The sequence below is a fragment of the Oncorhynchus kisutch genome, linkage group LG13 (assembly GCF_002021735.2).
Source record: "Oncorhynchus kisutch isolate 150728-3 linkage group LG13, Okis_V2, whole genome shotgun sequence".
NCBI lineage: Eukaryota > Metazoa > Chordata > Actinopteri > Salmoniformes > Salmonidae > Oncorhynchus > Oncorhynchus kisutch.
In genome coordinates this window covers 2959726-2979158 of record NC_034186.2, presented here as the reverse complement: position 1 = coordinate 2979158, position 19433 = coordinate 2959726, and the positions used below count along the sequence as shown (strand labels likewise).

The 19433-nt window shown below is 46.6% G+C and overlaps 1 pseudogene; it reads left to right on the top strand.

The window, feature by feature from the left end:
- The first annotated feature begins 8148 nt into the window (after window positions 1-8148).
- On the top strand, window positions 8149-10207 carry LOC116376732 (general transcription factor II-I repeat domain-containing protein 2-like; annotated as a pseudogene).
- The last annotated feature ends 9226 nt before the right edge of the window (window positions 10208-19433 follow it).

The following is a 19433-nucleotide window of genomic DNA, read 5'->3' as shown; positions in this document are numbered from 1 at the left end:
TGTGCTCACTCTGCTACAGGTGTGGTCACTCTGCTACAGGTGTGCTCACTCTGCTACAGGTGTGCTCACTCTGCTACAGGTGTGCTCACTCTGCTACAGGTATGCTCACTCTGCTACAGGTGTGCTCACTCTGCTACAGGTGTGGTCACTCTGCTACAGGTGTGGTCACTCTGCTACAGGTGTGCTCACTCTGCTACAGGTGTGCTCACTCTGCTACAGGTGTGCTCACTCTGCTACAGGTGTGCTCACTCTGCTACAGGTGTGGTCACTCTGCTACAGGTGTGCTCACTCTGCTACAGGTGTGCTCACTCTGCTACAGGTGTGCTCACTCTGCTACAGGTGTGCTCACTCTGCTACAGGTGTGGTCACTCTGCTACAGGTGTGCTCACTCTGCTACAGGTGTGGTCACTCTGCTACAGGTGTGGTCACTCTGCTACAGGTGTGCTCACTCTGCTACAGGTGTGCTCACTCTGCTACAGGTGTGGTCACTCTGCTACAGGTGTGGTCACTCTGCTACAGGTGTGGTCACTCTGCTACAGGTGTGGTCACTCTGCTACAGGTGTGCTCACTCTGCTACAGGTGTGCATCTCTCAGGTGTCTGCTGTCCTAAAGGACAAGTGTCCGTTTCCCTCAATCCCCTTTATTTACTCTCTGGATGTGAACTCCAGGACTTCACTTTACCAGGTTCATTCTGTGATTATGCCTCGTAATCCACAAATGCATTTTATGATGATTTAATCCAGACTCATAGGCTTATCTTTCTAATTCTCTGTTGTGTCTTTTATTTACGAGGATTAAATGACCACTTCTTTAAAACATTGAGACTCAATGTCTTCACTGTTATGAATAAAACAACAACGTGTAAATCGTCACTTGTTATTTCAAACATATTTCTCATTTTATCCCCAATTTCCGTCAACAAATGAGAATATTGAAAGACAAGTCATTTGACAGTCTGATAATGTTAGTCAGTAAAGTAAGTGTCACTAGCATGATGCCAGATGTGTTTCTACTCTTACACGCTGCACTTGTCAAAGTAAACATCGTTCGATACTGGAAGAATACCATCCGGGCTAAAGTATTAAATATCATTATAAATATTTGTAAATATTATTAAGTATGTTGAACAAATATCACTGAGTGAAACAAATCCAGGATTGTACTACATCACTACATGAGGAATAGTATGGTCTGTTTTCATACATTCTCATTGCCGTCTTCCTTATCTTGCTTTTACTCAACGGCCCGAAACATGTAACACCTAACACCACATACCACTTCCTGTTAGACTCTGACACCACATACCACCTTCCTGTTAGACTCTGACACTACAGAAACACCACATACCACCTTCCTGTTAGACTCTGACACTACAGAAACACCTAACACCACTTCCTGTTAGACTCTGACACTACAGAAATACCACATACACCTTCCTGTTAGACTCTGACACTACAGAAACACCACATACCACCTTCCTGTTAGACTCTGACACTACAGAAACACCACATACCACCTTCCTGTTAGACTCTGACACTACAGAAATACCACATACCACCTTCCTGTTAGACTCTGACACTACAGAAACACCACATACCACCTTCCTGTTAGACTCTGACACTACAGAAACACCTAACACCACTTCCTGTTAGACTCTGACACTACAGAAACACCTAACACCACATACCACCTTCCTGTTAGACTCTGACACTACAGAAACACCTAACACCACATACCACCTTCCTGTTAGACTCTAACACTACAGAAACACCTAACACCACTTCCTGTTAGACTCTGACACTACATAAACACCTAACACCACATACCACCTTCCTGTTAGACTCTGACACTACAGAAACACCACATACCACCTTCCTGTTAGACTCTAACACTACAGAAACACCTAACACCACTTCCTGTTAGACTCTGACACTACATAAACACCTAACACCACATACCACCTTCCTGTTAGACTCTGACACTACAGAAACACCACATACCACCTTCCTGTTAGACTCTGACACTACAGAAATACCACATACCACCTTCCTGTTAGACTCTGACACTACAGAAACACCACATACCACCTTCCTGTTAGACTCTGACACTACGGAAACACCACATACCACCTTCCTGTTAGACTCTGACACTACAGAAACACCACATACCACCTTCCTGTTAGACTCTGACACTACAGAAACACCACATACCACCTTCCTGTTAGACTCTGACACTACAGAAACACCTAACACCACTTCCTGTTAGACTCTGACACTACAGAAATACCACATACCACCTTCCTGTTAGATTCTGACACTACAGAAATACCACATACCACCTTCCTGTTAGACTCTGACACTACAGAAACACCACATACCACCTTCCTGTTAGACTCTGACACTACAGAAATACCACATACCACCTTCCTGTTAGACTCTGACACTACAGAAACACCACATACCACCTTCCTGTTAGACTCTGACACTACAGAAACACCTAACACCACTTCCTGTTAGACTCTGACACTACAGAAACACCTAACACCACATACCACCTTCCTGTTAGACTCTAACACTACAGAAACACCTAACACCACTTCCTGTTAGACTCTGACACTACATAAACACCTAACACCACATACCACCTTCCTGTTAGACTCTGACACTACAGAAACACCTAACACCACATACCACCTTCCTGTTAGACTCTAACACTACAGAAACACCTAACACCACTTCCTGTTAGACTCTGACACTACATAAACACCTAACACCACATACCACCTTCCTGTTAGACTCTGACACTACAGAAACACCACATACCACCTTCCTGTTAGACTCTGACACTACAGAAATACCACATACCACCTTCCTGTTAGACTCTGACACTACAGAAACACCACATACCACCTTCCTGTTAGACTCTGACACTACAGAAACACCACATACCACCTTCCTGTTAGACTCTGACACTACAGAAACACCACATACCACCTTCCTGTTAGACTCTGACACTACAGAAACACCTAACACCACATACAACCTTCCTGTTAGACTCTGACACTACAGAAATACCACATACCACCTTCCTGTTAGACTCTGACACTACAGAAACACCACATACCACCTTCCTGTTAGACTCTGACACTACAGAAACACCTAACACCACATACAACCTTCCTGTTAGACTCTGACACTACAGAAATACCACATACCACCTTCCTGTTAGACTCTGACACTACAGAAACACCACATACCACCTTCCTGTTAGACTCTGACACTACAGAAACACCACATACCACCTTCCTGTTAGACTCTGACACTACAGAAACACCACATACCACCTTCCTGTTAGACTCTGACACTACAGAAACACCTAACACCACATACCACCTTCCTGTTAGACTCTGACACTACAGAAACACCACATACCGCCTTCCTGTTAGACTCTGACACTACAGAAATACCACATACCACCTTCCTGTTAGACTCTGACACTACAGAAACACCACATACCACCTTCCTGTTAGACTCTGACACTACAGAAACACCACATACCACCTTCCTGTTAGACTCTGACACTACAGAAATACCACATACCACCTTCCTGTTAGACTCTGACACTACAGAAACACCACATACCACCTTCCTGTTATACTCTGACACTACAGAAACACCACATACCACCTTCCTGTTAGACTCTGACACTACAGAAACACCACATACCACCTTCCTGTTAGACTCTGACACTACAGAAACACCTAACACCACTTCCTGTCACCTTGTAGTTTGGTTTCCGATTTACTTTGTTTACAAAATCATAACATCCACCCCCCCCATCCCCCCAAAAATGTTTAATTTACAATCTTTTTTTGAATCATCAGTAAGCATCTCACTCTTCTCCTCTAATTCATTCCCAAAATGTATGTCCAAATCTCAGACATAATGGTATAGCAGATCAGAGCTTTGTCCCAAATGACACCCTATTCCCTATGTAGCACTTACATGCCCTGGTCTAAAGGAGTGCACTACATAGGGAATAGGGTGCCATAGGGCCCTGGTCAAAAGGAGTGCACTACATAGGGAATAGGGTGCCATAGGGCCCTGGTCAAAAGGAGTGCACTACATAGGGAATAGGGTGCCATAGGGCCCTGGTCAAAAGGAGTGCACTACATAGGGAATAGGGTGGCATTTGGGACTTTAGGCCAGGATATCACACTGTGATTTACAGGGGCTGGTAAATATGTGTCATCCAGTTGAATGTAAATCTGTGAAGCAGGGTCTTTAACGTTGTGTTTAGTCTCCAATCAATTCCTGTTTCTGAGATATTACAGAGATTTTTAAGTAATTTTAAGTCTATAGAATTACAGAGATTTTTACGTCATTTTAAGTTTCATGACCTGTTCCCTAAATTCTCCAAAATGAGATGTTGCTCCCAATACTTCTAGCCTAAACCATGCAATTTATGTTACAATTACATATACATTGACTGTATATAATGTAGTAATCTGACGAAACAGAAAATGGCGTGACATTGACAGTCTTTTCCTGCCGTGTCTAGTTAGGTCGAAAACGTGTCACGAGCAACAAAACCTAGTATTTTTTTCCCCCTCCAAAAACCCCCACTAATTGTTTTGCTATATGGCACACCTGTTAATTGAAATGCATTCCAGGTGACTACCTCATGAAGCTGGTTGAGAGAATGCCAAGAGTGTACAAAGCTGTCATCCAGGCAAAGGGTGGCTACTTTGAAGAATCTCAAATATGAAATATATTTTGATTTGTTTAACCCTTGTTTGGTTACTACATGATTCCATATGTGTTATTTCATAGTTGTGATGTCATCACTATTATTCTACAATGTAGAAAATAGTAAAAATAAAGAACAACCCTTGAAAGAGTAGCTGTGTTCAAACATTTGACTGATACTGTAAATATATATATATATATATATATATATATATAAATATATTCACCACCGAAAAGCCACCATATCTTTTGCTTGAGAAACACCTGCTGTTGTTATTTCTCCTATGGTTGGTTGGCCAGCGGGGAGTTGCCTGAGCTGACTACCGGCTCTTATGTCAGAGTCCACACACACACACACACACACACACACATAACACTCACACTGTCAAATCACCAGGAGATTTGACAGGAAATCCACCAATGAGGGCTTTAGTTCCCTTTAGAAACCAGAGACCACAGGCAGAAAGCACATAGGAACACGCAGCCTCAGCTACACATGACAATTCATCTGGTGAAATACTGAGGCCAAGAAATAAGTCTTAAAATGAAAATAAATCCTCTTAAGTGACATTTTTTTGTTTCTTGACGCTTATAGTTTTTCTCTATTTTCCTTCATATTGTAAAGAAAATAGAGAAAAATCTATAATCATTCTTAGAAATAATTTTTATATACAGTAATATACAATTGCTTAAAACATATATATATTGTAATTACGGTATATCAACCAACCAGGGAAGGAACTACTTGACTTGTTTTACATGCTTTTTGTTTCTTAAAATATATATAACATGGAATACATTGAGATTTCTTGTCACTGGCCTACACACAATAAACCATAATGTCAGTGGAATTATGTTATTTAATTATTATTATTATTTTTGTTTACAAATCAATTACAAATCAAAAAAGCTGAAATGTTTTCAGTCAATAATTATTCAAATAAAAAAATAGAAATTAGGGTGTAGATCAGCTTTAATGGTACAGATAGACTGTCTTTCGTCAATGTAATTGTCTGCATAATTTCTAATCCCACATATATATTTTTTTGGGGGGGGAAATAGAATACACACAGTGCCTTCAGAAAGTATTCAGACCCCTTGATTTTTTCCATGCTACAGCCTTATTCTAAAATGGATGACAAAAATAATAATCCTTCTGAATCTACACCCCATAATGATAAAGCAAAAACAGGTTTTTAGCAAGTTCATTAAACATAAAAAAAAACATAAAATACTGTATTTCCATAAGTATTTAGACCCTTCGCTATGAGACTCGAAATTGATCTCAGGTGCATCCTGTTTCCATTGATCATTCTTGAGATATTTCTACAACTTGATTGGAGTCAACCTGTGGTAAATTCCATTGATTGGACATGATTTGAAAAGGCACACACCTGTCTATATAAAGGTTCCACAGTTGATAGTGCATGTCAGAGCAAAAACCAAGCCATGAGGTGGAAGGAATTGTCCGTAGAGCTCTGAGACAGGATTGTGTCGAGGCACAGATATGGGGAAGGGTACCAAAACATGTCTGCAGCATTGAAGGTCTCCAAGAACACAGTGACTCAAGTGAACCAAGACTCTTCTTAGAGCTGGCCACCCGGGCAAACTATATACATTTTACGGACACAATCTAGTTTACAATAGTTATCGTGTTTGTATTCAACCCCTTTCTTATGGCCTAAATACCTCAAGGAGTAAAAATGTGCTTAACAAGTCACATAATAAGTTGCATGGTCTCACTCAGTGTACAGTAATAGTGTTTAACATGATTTTTGAATGACTACCTCTGTACCCCACACATACCTGTAAGATCCCTCAGTTGAGCAGTGAATTTCAAACACCGATTGAACCACAAAGACCAGGGAGGTTTTCCTATGTCTCACAAATAAGAGCACCTATTGGTAGATGGGTAAAACAAATTCAAATAAAATCTAATTTTATTGGTCACATACTCATATTTAGCAGATGTTATTGCGGGTGTAACGAAATGCTTGTGTTTCTAGCTCCAAAAGTACAGTTATATCTAACAATTCACAACAATACACAAATCTAAAGTAAAATAATGGGTTTAAGAAATAAATAAATATTAGGATGAGTAATGTCAGACCCTGGAGTGTGTGTGTATATATATTCTCTATAGGCCAACATTATAATACAACCACTATGTTTCAATATGAACATCTCCACAGGACCTATCTTCCCTATAGACCTACATTAAAATACAACCACTGTATGTTTCAATATGAACATCTCCACAGGACCTATCTTCCCTATAGGTTGACATTAAAATACAACCAAAAGGGAAACGATACAGTTGTAATAATGTCATAGGTGTCAGTGTGAATCATGTCTCATATTTAAACTGTACGTGAATGGGATCATTGTGGCCTGTTTTTGTAGTAAATGTAGTAAATTAGCTTCAATAATCTCTGTTGGAAAGGAGAGCCTCCTGGTTGGTCCTCCCGTGTCAGGAGATGAACTCAGTCAAGCCATTCACCCTCAGCTGTTTAGCTCTGCTCAGTGTCTGCTTTGCTTCTGCCATGTCTCCCTTCTCCCCTCCCCTGTCTCCAATCACCCACCTCACCTCACCCCTTTCCTCTCCCCTGTCTCCAATCACCCACCTCCCCTCCCCCCTCCCCTGTCTCCAATCACCAGGGGTTCCCATCTGGTGATTCAGTCTAGATCCTCTACCTCAGGGGTTCCCATCTGGTGATTCAGTCTAGATCCTCTACCCCAGGGGTTCCCATCTGGTGATTCAGTCTGGATCCTCTACCCCAGGGGTTCCCATCTGGTGATTCAGTCTAGATCCTCTACCCCAGGGGTTCCCATCTGGTGATTCAGTCTAGGATTCAGTCTAGATCCTCTACCCCAGGGGTTCCCATCTGGTGATTCAGTCTAGATCCTCTACCCCAGGAGTTCCCATCTGGTGATTCAGTCTAGATCCTCTACCCCAGGGGTTCCCATCTGGTGATTCAGTCTATATCCTCTACCCCAGGGGTTCCCATCTGGTGATTCAGTCTAGATCCTCTACCCCAGGGGTTTCCATCTGGTGATTCAGTCTAGATCCTCTACCCCAGGGGTTCCCATCTGGTGATTCAGTCTAGATCCTCTACCCCAGGGGTTCCCATCTGGTGATTCAGTCTAGATCCTCTACCCCAGGGGTTCCCATCTGGTGATTCAGTCTAGACCCTCTACCCCAGGGGTTCCCATCTGGTGATTCAGTCTAGATCCTCTACCCCAGGGGTTCCCATCTGGTGATTCAGTCTAGATCCTCTACCCCAGGGGTTCCCATCTGGTGATTCAGTCTAGATCCTCTACCCCAGGGGTTCCCATCTGGTGATTCAGTCTAGATCATGGGTGTCAAACTCTGGCCTGTGGGCCAAATTTGGCCCGCGGGGTAATTATATTTGGCCCGCGAGACAATACCAAATTACTACTAGAGCTGGCCCGCTGGTATTATACAGCGCATTCACCACTAATACTACGAATCCCATAATGCTCTGCTGTTTTCGCGCGCCAATCAGGACAGGACCCAGAAACGCTCTCTCCTCTGTGACAGTAGTCATAGCAACATAGACGCTACAACTGTCAGCGAGCTAACCCTTCCCAAAAATGGCGAAAAGAAAGGCAGAAAACAGGAGCTTTCTGGACAAGTGGGAGGCAGAATATCTGTTTACATATGTAAAAGACAAACCTGTTTGTCTTGTTTGTGGAGTCAACGTGGCTGTAAGTAAGGAGTACAACATTAGACGATACTATGAAATGAAACACCATGACAAATACAAGGACCTGGACATTACTCAAAGGAGCCAGAAAGTAGAGGAGATGAAAAGAAGTTTGGTTTCACAACAGAATATGTTTAAAAAACCACATCACAAAGCGAGGCTGCTGTAAAGGCTAGTTATATAGTGGCAGCAGAGATCGCAAAATCAGCCCGGCCCTTTAATGAGGGAGAGTTCATGAAAAAGTGCATGATGAAGGTTTGTGACCTCGTATGCCCAGAGAAAAAACAAGCATTTTCAAACGTGAGCCTGAGCAGGAACACAGTAGCTGATCGCACATGTGATCTTGCCACCAATCTGTATGACCAGCTGATGGAAAAGGGAAAAGATTTTGTTGCGTTCTCCCTCGCTGTGGATGAGAGCTGCGACGCATCTGATACTGCTCAGCTGTCAGTCTTCATCCGTGGAGTGGACTCAAATCTGTGTGTTACGGAGGAGCTATTAGGATTCAAATCAATGCATGGCACAACCACAGGAAAGGAAATCTTTGAGGAGGTTTCCAAATGTGTAACTGAAATAAAGCTGCCGTGGGATAAACTCGTTGGATTAACGACAGATGGTGCGCCAGCGATGTGCGGTAAAAAGAGTGGAACTGTGGAGGTGAGCTAACTGTTTGCCACTGCATCATACATCAGGAAGCACTGTGTGCCAAAGCCCTAAAGATGGAACATGTTATGACCACAGTAACACAGGCAGTTAACTTTATAAGAGCCAAAGGTCTAAATCACTGGCAGTTTAAATCTTTTCTGGAGGAGTGTGGTTCGGAATACGCAGACGTGCCGTATCACACAGAGGTGAGATGGCTAAGCAGAGGAAAAGTACTGAACAGATGTTTCGAGCTGCGTGAGGAAATATGTCAATTCCTGGAAACCAAAGGGAAGGATACAGCAGAGCTCCGGGAGCAAAAGTTCCTGTGTGAGCTGGCCTTTCTCTGTGACATCTCGAGCCATCTCGATGCGCTGAACCTGCAGCTTCAGGGGCGGGGGCGCATCATCACAGACATGTACGCTGCAGTGAGGGCCTTCAAAACTAAACTGTGCCTGTGGGAGAATCAGATGCTGCAAGGAAACCCTTGCCATTTTCCCTGCTGCCAATCCATAAAAGAGCAGATCTCTACCGCCGTGTTCCCATGCGCACAGTTTGCTGAAAAACTCAGTGTTCTCGCGCTGAGTTTAGCCGGCGATTTGCCGACTTCGATGCCCAGAAATGCAAGTTTGAACTGCTTAGTAATCCCTTCGCAGTTGATGTGGAAAATGCACCAACCAACATCCAAATGGAGCTGATTGAACTCCAGTGCAACGACACGCTGAAGTCAAAGTATGATGCTGTGGGCGCCGCACAGTTTCCACGGTTCATCCCTGACACAATGCCTCAGCTCCGCACCCAAGCTGCTCAGATGCTCTCCATGTTCGGCAGCACTTATCTATGCGAGCAACTTTTCTCCTCGATGAAGATGACCAAAACAACTCACAGGAGACGTCTGACTGATGAACATCTTCGCTCGATACTGAGGATTTCTTCAGCTCAGAGCTTGAGCCCAGACATTGATGAACTAGCATCCAAGAAGAGAGGCCAGGTATCTGGCTTGGGCACATCAGATTAGACCAGTGTGCAATAATTAACGTTTTCTTTATGCACTTTTTCTTGCTACAAGGCATGGGATTGAATGGTTGATTGATTTATTATCATTTTATTTGTAAAATTATTAGCCAGTGGAAAAAGTTTATTTTGGTATTTAAATCAGAAGGCTGCAAATAGAAAAGAGGCATACAATTTTTATTTAAATTTTATTTATTTAATAAATGAATGCCATTGATGTGTTTTTTCATTTGAAATTCGATTTTGCATGTCTCCACTATTAAATTATATATTGTATGGTAATAAGCGATGCTTGTTCCATATTCAATGTTAAAGCAAAACTTGTTTGGGTCCATATTAAAAGGTTCATTTGTTCAATGTTGGCCCGTGACTTTGTTCAGGTTTTACATTTTGGCCCACTGGGTATTTGAGTTTGACACCCCTGGTCTAGATCCTCTACCCCAAGGGTTCCCATCTGGTGATTCAGTCTAGATCCTCTACCCCAGGGGTTCCCATCTGGTGATACAGTCTAGACCCTCTACCGCAGGGGTTCCCATCTGGTGATTCAGTCTAGACCCTCTACCCCAGGGGTTCCCATCTGGTGATTCAGTCTAGATCCTCTACCCCAGGGGTTCCCATCTGGTGATTCAGTCTAGATCCTCTACCCCAGGGGTTCCCATCTGGTGATTCAGTCTAGATCCTCTACCCCAGGGGTTCCCATCTGGTGATTCAGTCTAGATCCTCTACCCCAGGGGTTCCCATCTGGTGATTCAGTCTAGGATTCAGTCTAGATCCTCTACCCCAGGGGTTTCCATCTGGTGATTCAGTCTAGATCCTCTACCCCAGGGGTTCCCATCTGGTGATTCAGTCTAGATCCTCTACCCCAGGGGTTCCCATCTGGTGATTCAGTCTAGAGCCTCTACCCCAGGGGTTCCCATCTGGTGATTCAGTCTAGATCCTCTACCCCAGGGGTCCCATCTGGTGATTCAGTCTAGGATTCAGTCTAGATCCTCTACCCCAGGGGTTTCCATCTGGTGATTCAGTCTAGATCCTCTACCCCAGGGGTTCCCATCTGGTGATTCAGTCTAGAGCCTCTACCCCAGGGGTTCCCATCTGGTGATTCAGTCTAGATCCTCTACCCCAGGGGTCCCATCTGGTGATTCAGTCTAGATCCTCTGCCCCAGGGGTTCCCATCTGGTGATTCAGTCTAGATCCTCTACCCCAGGGGTTCCCATCTGGTGATTCAGTCTAGATCCTATACCCCAGGGGTTCCCATCTGGTGATTCAGTCTAGATCCTCTACCCCAGGGGTTCCCATCTGGTGATTCAGTCTAGATCCTCTACCCCAGGGGTTCCCATCTGGTGATTCAGTCTAGGATTCAGTCTAGATCCTCTACCCCAGGGGTTCCCATCTGGTGATTCAGTCTAGATCCTCTACCCCAGGGGTTCCCATCTGGTGATTCAGTCTAGATCCTCTACCCCAGGGGTTCCCATCTGGTGATTCAGTCTAGAGCCTCTACCCCAGGGGTTCCCATCTGGTGATTCAGTCTAGATCCTCTACCCCAGGGGTCCCATCTGGTGATTCAGTCTAGGATTCAGTCTAGATCCTCTACCCCAGGGGTTTCCATCTGGTGATTCAGTCTAGATCCTCTACCCCAGGGGTTCCCATCTGGTGATTCAGTCTAGAGCCTCTACCCCAGGGGTTCCCATCTGGTGATTCAGTCTAGATCCTCTACCCCAGGGGTTCCCATCTGGTGATTCAGTCTAGATCCTCTGCCCCAGGGGTTCCCATCTGGTGATTCAGTCTAGATCCTCTACCCCAGGGGTTCCCATCTGGTGATTCAGTCTAGATCCTCTACCCCAGGGGTTCCCATCTGGTGATTCAGTCTAGATCCTCTACCCCAGGGGTTCCCATCTGGTGATTCAGTCTAGGATTCAGTCTAGATCCTCTACCCCAGGGGTTTCCATCTGGTGATTCAGTCTAGATCCTCTACCCCAGGGGTTCCCATCTGGTGATTCAGTCTAGAGCCTCTACCCCAGGGGTTCCCATCTGGTGATTCAGTCTAGAGCCTCTACCCCAGGGGTTCCCATCTGGTGATTCAGTCTAGATCCTCTACCCCAGGGGTCCCATCTGGTGATTCAGTCTAGATCCTCTGCCCCAGGGGTTCCCATCTGGTGATTCAGTCTAGATCCTCTACCCCAGGGGTTCCCATCTGGTGATTCAGTCTAGATCCTCTACCCCAGGGGTTCCCATCTGGTGATTCAGTCTAGATCCTCTACCCCAGGGGTTCCCATCTGGTGATTCAGTCTAGGATTCAGTCTAGATCCTCTACCCCAGGGGTTTCCATCTGGTGATTCAGTCTAGATCCTCTACCCCAGGGGTTCCCATCTGGTGATTCAGTCTAGAGCCTCTACCCCAGGGGTTCCCATCTGGTGATTCAGTCTAGAGCCTCTACCCCAGGGGTTCCCATCTGGTGATTCAGTCTAGATCCTCTACCCCAGGGGTCCCATCTGGTGATTCAGTCTAGATCCTCTGCCCCAGGGGTTCCCATCTGGTGATTCAGTCTAGATCCTCTACCCCAGGGGTTCCCATCTGGTGATTCAGTCTAGATCCTCTACCCCAGGGGTTCCCATCTGGTGATTCAGTCTAGATCCTCTACCCCAGGGGTGCCCATCTGGTGATTCAGTCTAGATCCTCTACCCCAGGGGTTCCCATCTGGTGATTCAGTCTAGATCCTCTACCCCAGGGGTTCCCATCTGGTGATTAAGTCTAGATCCTCTACCCCAGGGGTTCCCATCTGGTGATTCAGTCTAGAGCCTCTACCCCAGGTGTTCCCATCTGGTGATTCAGTCTAGATCCTTTACCCCAGGGGTGCCCATCTGGTGATTCAGTCTAGATCCTCTACCCCAGGGGTTCCCATCTGGTGATTCAGTCTAGGACCTCTACCCCAGGGGTTCCCATCTGGTGATTCAGTCTAGATCCTCTACCCCAGGGGTTCCCATCTGGTGATTCAGTCTAGGATTCAGTCTAGATCCTCTACCCCAGGGGTTTCCATCTGGTGATTCAGTCTAGATCCTCTACCCCAGGGGTTCCCATCTGGTGATTCAGTCTAAATCCTCTACCCCAGGGGTTCCCATCTGGTGATTCAGTCTAGATCCTCTACCCCAGGTGTTCCCATCTGGTGATTCAGTCTAGATCCTCTACCCCAGGGGTTCCCATCTGGTGATTCAGTCTAGGATTCAGTCTAGATCCTCTACCCCAGGGGTTTCCATCTGGTGAATCAGTCTAGATCCTCTACCCCAGGGGTTCCCATCTGGTGATTCAGTCTAGATCCTCTACCCCAGGGGTTCCCATCTGGTGATTCAGTCTAGATCCTCTACCCCAGGGGTTCCCATCTGGTGATTCAGTCTAGGATTCAGTCTAGATCCTCTACCCCAGGGGTTTCCATCTGGCGATTCAGTCTAGATCCTCTACCCCAGGGGTCCCATCTGGTGATTCAGTCTAGATCCTCTACCCCAGGGGTTCCCATCTGGTGATTCAGTCTAGATCCTTTACCCCAGGGGTTCCCATCTTGTGATTCAGTCTAGATCCTTTACCCCAGGGGTTCCCATCTGGTGATTCAGTCTAGATCCTTTACCCCAGGGGTTCCCATCTGGTGATTGAGTCTAGATCCTTTACCCCAGGGGTTCCCATCTGGTGATTCAGTCTAGATCCTTTACCCCAGGGGTTCCCATCTGGTGATTCAGTCTAGATCCTTTACCCCAGGGGTTCCCATCTGGTGATTCAGTCTAGATCCTTTACCCCAGGGTTCCCATCTGGTGATTCAGTCTAGATCCTTTACCCCAGGGGTTCCCATCTGGTGATTCAGTCTAGATCCTTTACCCCAGGGGTGCCCATCTGGTGATTCAGTCTAGATCCTTTACCCCATGGGTTCCCATCTGGTGATTCAGTCTAGATCCTTTACCCCAGGGGTTCCCATCTGGTGATTCAGTCTTGATCCTTTACCCCAGGGGTTCCCATCTGGTGATTCAGTCTAGATCCTTTACCCCAGGGGTTCCCATCTGGTGATTCAGTCTAGATCCTTTACCCCAGGGGTTCCCATCTGGTGATTCAGTCTAGATCCTCTACCCCAGGGGTTCCCATCTGGTGATTCAGTCTAGATCCTCTACCCCAGGGGTTCCCATCTGGTGATTCAGTCTAGGATTCAGTCTAGATCCTCTACCCCAGGGGTTTCCATCTGGCGATTCAGTCTAGATCCTCTACCCCAGGGGTTCCCATCTGGTGATTCAGTCTAGATCCTCTACCCCAGGGGTTCCCATCTGGTGATTCAGTCTAGAGCCTCTACCCCAGGGGTTCCCATCTGGTGATTCAGTCTAGATCCTCTACCCCAGGGTCCCATCTGGTGATTCAGTCTAGATCCTTTACCCCAGGGGTTCCCATCTGGTGATTCAGTCTAGATCCTTTACCCCAGGGGTTCCCATCTGGTGATTCAGTCTAGAGCCTCTACCCCAGGGGTTCCCATCTGGTGATTCAGTCTAGAGCCTCTACCCCAGGGGTTCCCATCTGGTGATTCAGTCTAGATCCTTTACCCCAGGGGTTCCCATCTGGTGATTCAATCTAGATCCTTTACCCCAGGGGTTCCCATCTGGTGATTCAGTCTAGATCCTTTACCCCAGGGGTTCCCATCTGGTGATTCAGTCTAGATCCTTTACCCCAGGGGTTCCCATCTGGTGATTCAGTCTAGATCCTTTACCCCAGGGGTTCCCATCTGGTGATTCAGTCTAGATCCTTTACCCCAGGGGTTCCCATCTGGTGATTCAGTCTAGATCCTTTACCCCAGGGGTTCCCATCTGGTGATTCAGTCTAGATCCTTTACCCCAGGGTTCCCATCTGGTGATTCAGTCTAGATCCTTTACCCCAGGGGTTCCCATCTGGTGATTCAGTCTAGATCCTTTACCCCAGGGGTTCCCATCTGGTGATTCAGTCTAGATCCTTTACCCCAGGGGTTCCCATCTGGTGATTCAGTCTAGATCCTCTACCCCAGGGGTGCCCATCTGGTGATTCAGTCTAGATCCTCTACCCCAGGGGTTCCCATCTGGTGATTCAGTCTAGATCCTCTACCCCAGGGGTTCCCATCTGGTGATTAAGTCTAGATCCTCTACCCCAGGGGTTCCCATCTGGTGATTCAGTCTAGAGCCTCTACCCCAGGTGTTCCCATCTGGTGATTCAGTCTAGATCCTTTACCCCAGGGGTGCCCATCTGGTGATTCAGTCTAGATCCTCTACCCCAGGGGTTCCCATCTGGTGATTCAGTCTAGGACCTCTACCCCAGGGGTTCCCATCTGGTGATTCAGTCTAGATCCTCTACCCCAGGGGTTCCCATCTGGTGATTCAGTCTAGGATTCAGTCTAGATCCTCTACCCCAGGGGTTTCCATCTGGTGATTCAGTCTAGATCCTCTACCCCAGGGGTTCCCATCTGGTGATTCAGTCTAAATCCTCTACCCCAGGGGTTCCCATCTGGTGATTCAGTCTAGATCCTCTACCCCAGGTGTTCCCATCTGGTGATTCAGTCTAGATCCTCTACCCCAGGGGTTCCCATCTGGTGATTCAGTCTAGATCCTTTACCCCAGGGGTTCCCATCTGGTGATTCAATCTAGATCCTTTACCCCAGGGGTTCCCATCTGGTGATTCAGTCTAGATCCTCTACCCCAGGGGTTCCCATCTGGTGATTCAGTCTAGGATTCAGTCTAGATCCTCTACCCCAGGGGTTTCCATCTGGCGATTCAGTCTAGATCCTCTACCCCAGGGGTCCCATCTGGTGATTCAGTCTAGATCCTCTACCCCAGGGGTTCCCATCTTGTGATTCAGTCTAGATCCTTTACCCCAGGGGTTCCCATCTGGTGATTCAGTCTAGATCCTTTACCCCAGGGGTTCCCATCTGGTGATTCAGTCTAGATCCTTTACCCCAGGGGTTCCCATCTGGTGATTCAGTCTAGATCCTTTACCCCAGGGGTTCCCATCTGGTGATTCAGTCTAGATCCTTTACCCCAGGGGTTCCCATCTGGTGATTCAGTCTAGATCCTTTACCCCAGGGTTCCCATCTGGTGATTCAGTCTAGATCCTTTACCCCAGGGGTTCCCATCTGGTGATTCAGTCTAGATCCTTTACCCCAGGGGTTCCCATCTGGTGATTCAGTCTAGATCCTTTACCCCATGGGTTCCCATCTGGTGATTCAGTCTAGATCCTTTACCCCAGGGGTTCCCATCTGGTGATTCAGTCTTGATCCTTTACCCCAGGGGTTCCCATCTGGTGATTCAGTCTAGATCCTTTACCCCAGGGGTTCCCATCTGGTGATTCAGTCTAGATCCTTTACCCCAGGGGTTCCCATCTGGTGATTCAGTCTAGATCCTCTACCCCAGGGGTTCCCATCTGGTGATTCAGTCTAGATCCTCTACCCCAGGGGTTCCCATCTGGTGATTCAGTCTAGGATTCAGTCTAGATCCTCTACCCCAGGGGTTTCCATCTGGCGATTCAGTCTAGATCCTCTACCCCAGGGGTTCCCATCTGGTGATTCAGTCTAGATCCTCTACCCCAGGGGTTCCCATCTGGTGATTCAGTCTAGAGCCTCTACCCCAGGGGTTCCCATCTGGTGATTCAGTCTAGATCCTCTACCCCAGGGTCCCATCTGGTGATTCAGTCTAGATCCTTTACCCCAGGGGTTCCCATCTGGTGATTCAGTCTAGATCCTTTACCCCAGGGGTTCCCATCTGGTGATTCAGTCTAGAGCCTCTACCCCAGGGGTTCCCATCTGGTGATTCAGTCTAGAGCCTCTACCCCAGGGGTTCCCATCTGGTGATTCAGTCTAGATCCTTTACCCCAGGGGTTCCCATCTGGTGATTCAATCTAGATCCTTTACCCCAGGGGTTCCCATCTGGTGATTCAGTCTAGATCCTTTACCCCAGGGGTTCCCATCTGGTGATTCAGTCTAGATCCTTTACCCCAGGTGTTCCCATCTGGTGATTCAGTCTAGATCCTTTACCCCAGGGGTTCCCATCTGGTGATTCAGTCTAGATCCTTTACCCCAGGGGTTCCCATCTGGTGATTCAGTCTAGATCCTTTACCCCAGGGGTTCCCATCTGGTGATTCAGTCTAGATCCTTTACCCCAGGGGTTCCCATCTGGTGATTCAGTCTAGATCCTTTACCCCAGGGGTTCCCATCTGGTGATTCAGTCCATCATTTATTTTTTAATTTTTTTTTTCCACCTTTATTTAACCAGGTAGGCTAGTTGAGAACACCTTTATTTAACCAGGTAGGCTAGTTGAGAATACCTTTATTTAACCAGGTAGGCTAGTTGAGAACACCTTCATTTAACCAGGTAGGCTAGTTGAGAACACCTTCATTTAACCAGGTAGGCTAGTTGAGATCACCTTTATTTAACCAGGTAGGCTAGTTGAGAACACCTTTATTTAACCAGGTAGGCTAGTTGAGAACAAGTTCTCATTTGCAACTGCGACCTGGCCAAGATAAAGCATAGCAGTGTGAGCAGACAACAAAGAGTTACACATGGAGTAAACAATTAACAAGTCAATAACACAGTAGAAACCAAAGGGGGAGTCTATATACAATGTGTGCAAAAGGCATGAGGAGGTAGGCAAATAATTACAATTTTGCAGATTAACACTGGAGTGATGAATGATCAGATGGTCATGTACAGGTAGAGATATTGGTGTGCAAAAGAGCAGAAAAGTAAATAAATAAAAACAGTATGGGGATGAGGTAGGTGAGAAAGGGTGGGCTATTTACCAATAGACTATGTACAGCTGCAGCGATCGGTTAGCTGCTCAGATAGCTGATGTTTAAAGTTGGTGAGGGAGATAAAAGTCTCCAACTTCAGCGATTTTTGCAATTCGTTCCAGTCACAGGCAGCAGAGTACTGGAACGAAAGGCGGCCAAATGAGGTGTTGGCTTTAGGGATGATCAGTGAGATACACCTGCTGGAGCGCGTGCTACGGATGGGTGTTGCCATCGTGACCAGTGAGCTGAGATAAGGCGGAGCTTTACCTAGCATGGACTTGTAGATGACCTGGAGCCAGTGGGTCTGGCGACGAATATGTAGCGAGGGCCAGCCGACTAGAGCATACAAGTCGCAGTGGTGGGTGGTATAAGGTGCTTTAGTGACGAAACGGATGGCACTGTGATAGACTGCATCCAGTTTGCTGAGTAGAGTGTTGGAAGCCATTTTGTAGATGACATCGCCGAAGTCGAGGATCGGTAGGATAGTCAGTTTTACTAGGGTAAGCTTGGCGGCGTGAGTGAAGGAGGCTTTGTTGCGGAATAGAAAGCCGACTCTTGATTTGATTTTCGATTGGAGATGTTTGATATGAGTCTGGAAGGAGAGTTTGCAGTCTAGCCAGACACCTAGGTACTTATAGACGTCCACATATTCTAGGTCGGAACCATCCAGGGTGGTGATGCTAGTCGGGCATGCGGGTGCAGGCAGCGACCGGTTGAAAAGCATGCATTTGGTTTTACTATCGTTTAAGAGCAGTTGGAGGCCACGGAAGGAGTGTTGTATGGCATTGAAGCTTGTTTGGAGGTTAGATAGCACAGTGTCCAAAGACGGGCCGAAGGTATATAGAATGGTGTCGTCTGCGTAGAGGTGGATCAGGGAATCGCCCGCAGCAAGAGCAACATCATTGATATACACAGAGAAAAGAGTCGGCCCGAGAATTGAACCCTGTGGCACCCCCATAGAGACTGCCAGAGGACCAGACAGCATGCCCTCCGATTTGACGCACTGAACTCTGTCTGCAAAGTAATTGGTGAACCAGGCAAGGCAGTCATCCGAAAAACCGAGGCTCCTGAGTCTGCCGATAAGAATATGGTGATTGACAGAGTCGAAAGCCTTGGCAAGGTCGATGAAGACGGCTGCACAGTACTGTCTTTTATCGATGGCGGTTATGATATCGTTGAGTATCTTGAGTGTGGCTGAGGTGCACCCATGACCGGCTCGGAAACCAGATTGCACAGCGGAGAAGGTGCGGTGGGATTCGAGATGGTCAGTGACCTGTTTGTTGACTTGGCTTTCGAAGACCTTAGATAGGCAGGGCAGGATGGATATAGGTCTGTAACAGTTTGGGTCCAGGGTGTCTCCCCCTTTGAAGAGGGGGATGACTGCGGCAGCTTTCCAATCCTTGGGGATCTCAGACGATATGAAAGAGAGGTTGAACAGGCTGGTAATAGGGGTTGCGACAATGGTGGCAGATAGTTTCAGAAATAGAGGGTCCAGATTGTCAAGCCCAGCTGATTTGTACGGGTCCA